Below are 8,681 nucleotides of genomic sequence, written 5' to 3' on the forward strand. Positions count from 1 at the left end.
ATATATATATATATATATATATATATATATATATATATATATATATATATATATATATATATATATAACTGATCTTAAAATTATGGTTTTCAGATGTTTTGAAGAGATAACAGTAACGTTTGTTTTGTTGTCAAAGTCTGTCTTAATTTTTTATTATTATTATTTTATATTCAATAAATAACACTATGTAAATATTGTCTATCAATGAAGATAAATTGATCATGCTAAAAAGTTGTATTTTTTTAAATCTTTTGCTATGTGACTGAATAGGACAAGTTCATGGTACAGTTAAGTAAAAAATAAATAAAAAACGACAACTGCAAAATACGAACAATGAAAGACTTAGTGACCCTTTATATTTTCTCAAAATATCAGACTCTCAAAGATCAGACATATTTATGTAATTACAATACATATGTGCATTTTTTGTTCAAAGATGGTCTGTAGAATGGCTCTCTACTCTGTCACCCTCTCTGCCTCTCACCCCTCCCCCCTGCAATAATGAGCTTCTCTGTGCCTGACTGAACGCACACACATACTGTAGAGACATTCACCAGAGTGACAGCAGGTTTCTGAGTTATTTTTTTAATTTTCTTTAATTCATTGAAGCTTGTATAAAATTTATATTTCCAGCACTTGCTCAGAATGATTAGATCTCTGTGTGAAAAAAGTTTTAAAGAGTTTGGATGCTGCACTTTAAAGATATAAAAAATTAGGGTTATGTTTTTTACTACATCTTTAAAAAATCACCACGTCAACACCGTTCGAGATATCCAAAATCCGCTCGCAATTTAACATCTTCAGAATCTTCTCTTCATGTTAAAAAAGTTTGGTGTGAACAGCTGGTTGTTCTTAGGAGTAGTGTGAATTTGTTTACAGCCTGATTTTTCAAAAAATCAAATTCAAATCAAAATAGCCGGCTTTCTGTTGGTCTTAGCTAATGAGTTTGATTTAGAAAGTTGTCCAGATTGATGAGAGCAATATAAGTACAGAGTTTGGTGACTGTAGGAAAAACTAACCCCCCAACTTTTGTCAAAAGATGGCGCTATAGAGTGCCTGCTCCACGCCCATTTATGACCTTTTGCCAGTGTCTAACTATAATTAATATTGATGTGTGTGTTGAGTTTCATGAAATTCTAAGCATGTTATCTGCCTCGAAAAGACAGGAATGTAATTTTAAAGTTTGACACGTTGCCATGGCAACAGCATTTGATTTATCATCGACCCCTTTACATATTCTTATCGGCCGTGTTTTGACATGATTTTGATGAAGTTTAAAGAAAATCGATTAAAATTAAGAGGCTGATTTCAAAGCATTTTGAAAATGACACGTTTCCTGCTGCCAGTTGGTGGCGCTATAACTTTGACTCATAATAGTCACATTTATGGAATCGGCATCATACAAGGAACAAACTGGTGAAGTTCCATCAGAATCAGGCAATGTGTGCAACAGTTATTAGACACTTCCTGTTTCTCATTTCTCGCCATAACTTTGTCGCCTTGCCACGGCCAAACCGTTCGAGATATCAAAAATCTCCTCGCAATTTAGCGTCCCCAATGTCTTGAGATCATGCTGACCGAGTTTGGTGACAATCCCATGGAATTCCTGGGAGGAGTACGTTAAATTCCAGAGCATGCGCTTTTTAAACAGCCCTAAATATCTCACTTCCTGTTGCGTGGAGCCCATGACATAGAGTACAAAAGTTGTTCAGCTCGATGAGTTCTATATGTGTACCGAGTTTCATATCAATACGCGCAAGTATGTGTGCGCAGTACATCAAGTTTTCAAACTGTGTTCCAGGGGGCGCTGTAGAGGCCCTGAACCACGCCCGGGTCCCAGCCTCTGTGGCGTCCGGACGACGGCAGATTCTGACGTGTGTGCAAATTTTCAAGAGTTTTTGAGTATGTTAAGGCCCCCAAAAGTGCCCCAACGGTTGAAAAAAAATAAAAATAAAAAAAAAAAAAAAAAAACAAATAAGAATCCTTAGAAGAACAATAGGGCCTTCGCCCTTTTGGGCTCGGGCCCTAATAATTAAAGCTGCAAGCAGCGATGAACGGGCCCTCGCACACGGGCTCACCGCCGACCGGTGTCTTTAGGAACACAGCAAACGGTGGGCAGTATGCTTTTAATACAGTAAATGTAGGAAAAATAGATCAAAGTCACTTAAATGTGCCAAACTTCCTGCTGCCAGCTGGTGGCGCTATGCTATAACTGATTATTGGCATATAGATGTGTTCAGGCCAGCACTTTCATCAAACATATGAAGTTTGGTGCAGATTGACCTTGGTATGTGTGAGTTAGTGCAAGATATGATATATCCTGCTGCCAATAGGTGGCGCTATGATAATATCTGTATATTGGCCTTTAGATGTCTTCAGGCCAGGACTCTTACCAAACATGTGAAGTTTGAGGCAGATCAGACATTTTATGGCTGAGTTATAACAACTTTTATGTCCATGGCGAAACATCAAACTTTGTCAGGCCGCCATGGACACGCCCTTTAACGAAAACTCAAGATCTTCACAATTTAACATCTCTAAGGCCTCGAGATCAGACTGACCAAATATAATGTTAATATAATTAAATCTCTAGGAGGAGTTTGGTACAAGTCATTTCCTGTTGCCAACAGGTGGCGCTGTGATTATAATAGAATATAGGCCTTCAGATTGGTTCAGGCCAGGACTCTTATCGAACATGTGAAGTTTGAGGCAAATCGGACATTTTATGGCTGAGTTATAACAAGATTTATATCCATGGCGAGACCACGAAATTTGCCAGGCCGCCACGGACACGCCCTTCAACGAAAACTCAAGATCTTCGCAATTTAACATCGCTAAAGCCTTTTTATTAGACTGACCGATTTTGGTGTTGATCTGATTAAATCTCCAGGAGGAATTTGTTGCAGAGTACAGCATGACACTTCCTGGTGCCTGCAGGTGGCGCTATGAGTAAAACTGAATATGGGCATGTAGATGTCTTCAGGTCAGGAGTGTTATCACACATGTGAAGTTTGGGGCAGATCGGGCATTTTATGCCTGAGTTATAGCAACTTCCTTTTTCATGGCGAAACATCGAAATTTGCGAGGCCGCCACGGACACGCCCTCTGATGAAAACTCTAGATCTTCGCAATTTAACGTCACAAAGGGCTTTAGATTAGACTCACCAAATTTGGTGTTGATCCGAATAAATCTCTAGGAGGAGTTCGTTCAAGTATGACGCCTGAAAATGGCAAAAATGACACAAATTTTGCTAAGAAAATTAATAATAACCGACTTCCTGTTGGGTTTCGGATTTTGTCCCAGGAGGCTTTTTTGTAGGTATTGGTGAGTTACATGTGTGTACCGATTTGCGTGCATGTACGTGAATCACAGCTGAATGCGCACACCGCGGAACGTGTAAAGGTGGCGCTATTGAGCCATTTTGCCACACCCACTTCTGCAACCCATATCAGACGTCCATTTTCGCCAGGTTTGATGTGTGTGCAAAGTTTCATGAGTTTTCGGGTATGTTTAGGCCCTCAAAAATGCGATTCATTCCGGAGAAGAAGAATAATAATAATAATTAAAGCTGCAAGCAGCGATGAACGGGCCCTCGCACACGGGCTCACCGCCGACCGGTGGCTTTTGGAACACAGCTAATGGTGGGCAGTATGCATTTAACCCGGTAAAAATAGGAAAAATTATGTCAAAGTCACTTAAATGTGCCAAATTTCCTGCTGCCAGCTGGTGGCGCTATGCCTATAACTGACTATTGGCATGTAGATGTGTTCAGGCTGGCACTTTCATCAAACATATGAAGTTTGGTGCAGATTGACCTTGGTACGTTTGAGTTAGTGAAAGATATGATATATCCTGCTGCCAACAGGTGGCGCTATGATAATATCTGAATATTGGCCTTTAGGTGTCTTCAGGCCAGGACTCTTACAAAACCTGTGAAGTTTGAGGCAGATCGGACATTTTATGGCTGAGTTATAACAACTTCTATGTACATGGCGAAACATCAAACTTTGTGACGCCGCCACGGACACGCCCTTTAACGAAAACTCAAGATCTTCACAATTTAACATCTCTAAGGCCTCTAGATCAGACTGAGCAAATATAAAGTTGATATCATTAAATCTCTAGGAGGAGTTTGCTACAAGTCATTTCCTGTTGCCAACAGGTGGCGCTGTGATTATAATAGAATATTGGCCTTCAGATTTGTTCAGGCCAGGACTCTTATCGAATATGTGAAGTTTGAGGCAAATCGGACATTTTATGGCTGAGTTATAACAAGTTTTACATCTATGGCGAGACCTCGAAATTTGTCAGGCCGCCACGGGCACGCCCTTCAACGAAAACTCAAGATCTTCGCAAATAAACATCACTAAAGCCTTTATATTAGACTGACCGATTTTGGTGTTGATCTGTATAAATCTCTAGGAGGAGTTTGTTGCAGAGTACAGCATGACACTTCCTGTTGCCAGCAGGTGGCGCTATGACTATAACTGAATATGGACATATAGATGTCATCAGGTCAGGAGTGTTATCACACATGTGAAGTTTGGGGCAGATCGGACATTTTATGCCTGAGTTATAACAACTTCCTTTTTCATGGCGAAGCATCGAAATTTGTCAGGCCGCCACGGACACGCCCTCTGATGAAAACTCTAGATCTTCGCAATTTAACGTCGCAAAGGGCTTTAGATTAGACTCACCAAATTTGCTGTTGATCGGAGTAAATCTCTAGGAGGAGTTCGTTCAAGTACCACGCCTGAAAATGGCAAAAATGACACAAAATTTGCTGAGAAAATTAATAATAACCGACTTCCTGTTGGGTTTCGGATTTTATCTCAAGAGGCTTTTTTGTAGGTATTGGTGTGTTACATATGTGTACCGATTTTTGTGCATGTACGATAATCACAGCTGAATGCGCACACCGCGGAACGTGTAAAGGTGGCGCTATTGAGCCATTTTGCCACACCCAATTCTGCAACCCATATCAGACGTCCATTTTCGCCAGGTTTGATGTGTGTGCAAAGTTTCATGAGTTTTCGGGTGTGTTTAGGCCCTCAAAAATGCGATTCATTCCGGAGAAGAAGAATAATAATAAGAAACGGAGCAGATCCAATAGGGTCCTCACACCATCGGTGCTCGGGCCCTAATTAAAGCTGCAAGCAGCGATGACCGGGCCCTCGCCATATGCGCAGTCACCATCCCGATAGCATCAGGAAAACGGTGCCCAGTTGGCACATGCATTCTGTCATGTATCTGGTCTGTCTTCTCATCATGAACTCTTGCACACACATTCTGGACTGCAATCCCCATAAGCCACTGCACCAATCACTGCACACAGCTGCTCCTCGTTTTCCACCGAACTGATTGCTGCAAACACCTGTTTCACATTTACCCACATGCATTTAAGCCACTCACACACACAGCCACCTTGCAAAGTCTTATCGTTCCATATGGTCGTAATTCTAAGCGTTTTTCTCTGTGTTGGATTATCTGTGTATGACTCTGGACTGTGTACCCCGTTGACGATTCCTGCTTCCTGCCATTGCGACCATTCCCTGTCTATCGAACTGTTTCCCGGATTACCTACGTTGTTCCTGTTTTCTGGTGATTATTCTGGCCTGTTGACGATTCAAATAAATGCTGCAAATGGATCCGCACGTCTCAGTCTGACTCCATGTGACACATTCACAGTAACCCTCTGCCACTTTGGATTTAAAGTTTACAGAATTGAAAGGGTTAATTAAAATCAACACACAGACACATACACACAATATTTAAAATTTTGACATCCAGTTTAATTTGTTAACATTAACTATATTAGTTAACATGAACAATAATTAAATAGCATTTATTAATGTTAATTAATATTAAGCTAAAAAAAAGTATTCATATATTATTAAAAGGTACATTAGTACATTTATTTATATTTGTTAAAAATATTTGTGGGTTCATGTATTAATAATACATTATAAGGGTATTCTTAAGGCATTATAATGAATGCATAATAAATTATAAAAAACCTTATAATATGTTGTATCATCTCATGAGCATTCATAAGAACAGTTTTAATGTATTAGAATTTTTTTTTTTATTATAGCTTTTATGAGTATGATTACCTCCTCATAGTTATAATGTATAAGTCTCATATTTTGCCATCTTACTGATGTCACTTTACTTAAAGCATACAAAGATCACTTATAAGTAATAATAATAATAATTCTCAAATAGCCATAAGATCAGGTATCAGATCAGATGAATGTATAATATGATCAGTTTAATTATTTTGATGGTACCCGTTAGACAGCTTTTTATAAGTAACTCTGCAACTGCATGTCAGCTAGCAGTAATTATTATTTGTTGTGGTAAATATATGCTAACACTGTATTTAGACAGTTCCCCAAAAGACAAACTGATTATAAGTAACTTTGCAAGAACATGAACCTTCTACTTAGCCTAACATTAAACTAAGTCTACACTGTAAGGAGTGTTAGTTGGTGAGAGTTAGTTGTTAATAGTCAATAGAATAGAATATAATGTAAAAAATAAATCTAATGTGATATAGTCCATTACAAATGAAGTAGGTTTAAAATGGTGTCTACTGTGTGTTATAAATAATCATAATCTTAAAAGTTATAACCTCTAATATTTAAGTATTATAATGTATGATAATTGTTGTTATGAATATTCATTGGATGATATAATATACGTTTTTTTATAATGCATTATGCGTTCATTATAATGCCTTAGAAATACCCTTATAATAGGGGCTTCATAGAAAGTGTTACCAAATCAGTGAGAGACAAACAAAACATTTCATAATTTTTCATTAAAAAAATCACTAATTTTTTTATGCTTTTTAGTGTTTATTTTAAAAATAGGTAAAAGTATTGTGACAGTACAGTACATAACAACTCCAAATAAATCTATGCATTCGTTTCTTTGTTGCACATTGAGAATGAACAGAATAGGATTAGAGGTAAAAATATTCCTTATCATGCGAGGACCTCTGGTGTTCATCCCTTGTATTACAGTCTTCATTTCTCCCTCTCTCACTTCTGGATACTTTTAATGTTTTTGGGGCCTCTGAGCATGATACAATTTTGATACCAAGCGTATTTTCTAAGAATGATTTGTTCTTCATATATACAAAGTTTTGAAGAGTTGGTATTAGGCACTTTAAAGATATAGAAAAATTAATGCAACTTTTTTTACTGTGACTTTTAAAAAATCACCACATCAACACCGTTCAAGATATCCAAAATCCGCTCACAATTTAGCATTTTGAGTATATTCTTATCATGTTGACAAAGTTTGGTGTGAACTTCTTGTTTCTGCTTTGTTTAGTATGATTTTATTTACAGCCTGATTTTTCCAAAAATCCACATTCAAATAAAAATACCCAACTTCTTGTTTATTATAGCTAATAAGTGTTAATTAGAAAGTTGTCCGGCTTGATGAGACCAATATATGTACCGAGTTTGGTGACTGTAGGCAAAACTAAACCCCCAACTTTTGTCAAAAGGTGGCGCTATAGAGTGCCTCCTCCACGCCCATTTATGGGCTTTTATCAGTGTCTAAATATCATTAATACAGATGTGTGTGTTGAGTTTCATGAAATTCCAAGTATTTTAAGTGGCTCGAAAACGCAAAAAACTAAAGTTAAAGTTTGACACGTTGCCATGGCAACATGATAAAAGTTATCGATAATGCCCTTCACAGATTCTCATCGGCCGTGTTTCGACATTATTGGGATGAAGTTTCAAGCAAATTGAGTAAAATTAAGAGGCTGATTTAAAAGCATTTAGAAAACGTTGCGCTTTCTGCTGCCAGTTGGTGGCGCTATAACTTTAACTCATAATAGTCACATCTCTGTGATTGGCATCAGACGGTGAACAAACTGCTGAAGTTTGGTCAAAATCAGACAAAGTGTGTTAAAGTTATTGGATACTTCCTGTTTCTCATTTCTCGCCATAACTTTGTCGCCCCGCCACGGCCAAACCGTTCGAAATATCAAAATTCCCCTGGCAATTTTGCGTCCCCAATGTCTTGAGATCATGCTGACCGAGTTTGGTGGCCATCGGTGGATACACCTAGGAGGAGTATATCAAATTCCATTGCATGCGCTTTTTAGACATCCCTGAATAGCTGACTTCCTGTTGGGCGAAGCACTGACTTTGAGCATGAAAGTTGTTCGGCCCGATGAGTTCTATATGTGTATGAATTTTGATAAATGTAGGTCAACCGGTGTGTGCTCCAGTGTCCCTCAAAAGTAAAAATTTTTAACGCTGTGCCACGCCCCCCCCCAGGTGACCCCCCCATGTCAAAGTTTGTCCGGCCCTGATGGCCGCAGGTTCCAATGTGTGTGCAAAGTTTCAAGAGTTTTCGTGTATGTTAAGGGCCCCGAAATGACCCAAAACATTGATGAAATAATAATAATAATAATAATAATAATCCTTAGAAAAACAATAGGGCCTTCGCCCATTCTGGGCTCGGGCCCTAATTAAAGCTGCAAGCAGCGATGAACGGGCCCTCGCACACGGGCTCACCGCCGACCGGTGGCTTTAGGAACACAGCAAATGGTGGGTAGTATGCTTTTAATACAGTAAAAAAAGGAGAAATATGTCAAAGTCACTTAAATGTGCCAAATTTCCTGCTGCCAGCTGGTGGCGCTATGCCTATAACT

Source organism: Garra rufa, unplaced genomic scaffold (assembly GCF_049309525.1).
Source record: "Garra rufa unplaced genomic scaffold, GarRuf1.0 hap1_unplaced_001, whole genome shotgun sequence".
Taxonomy (NCBI): Eukaryota; Metazoa; Chordata; class Actinopteri; order Cypriniformes; family Cyprinidae; genus Garra; species Garra rufa.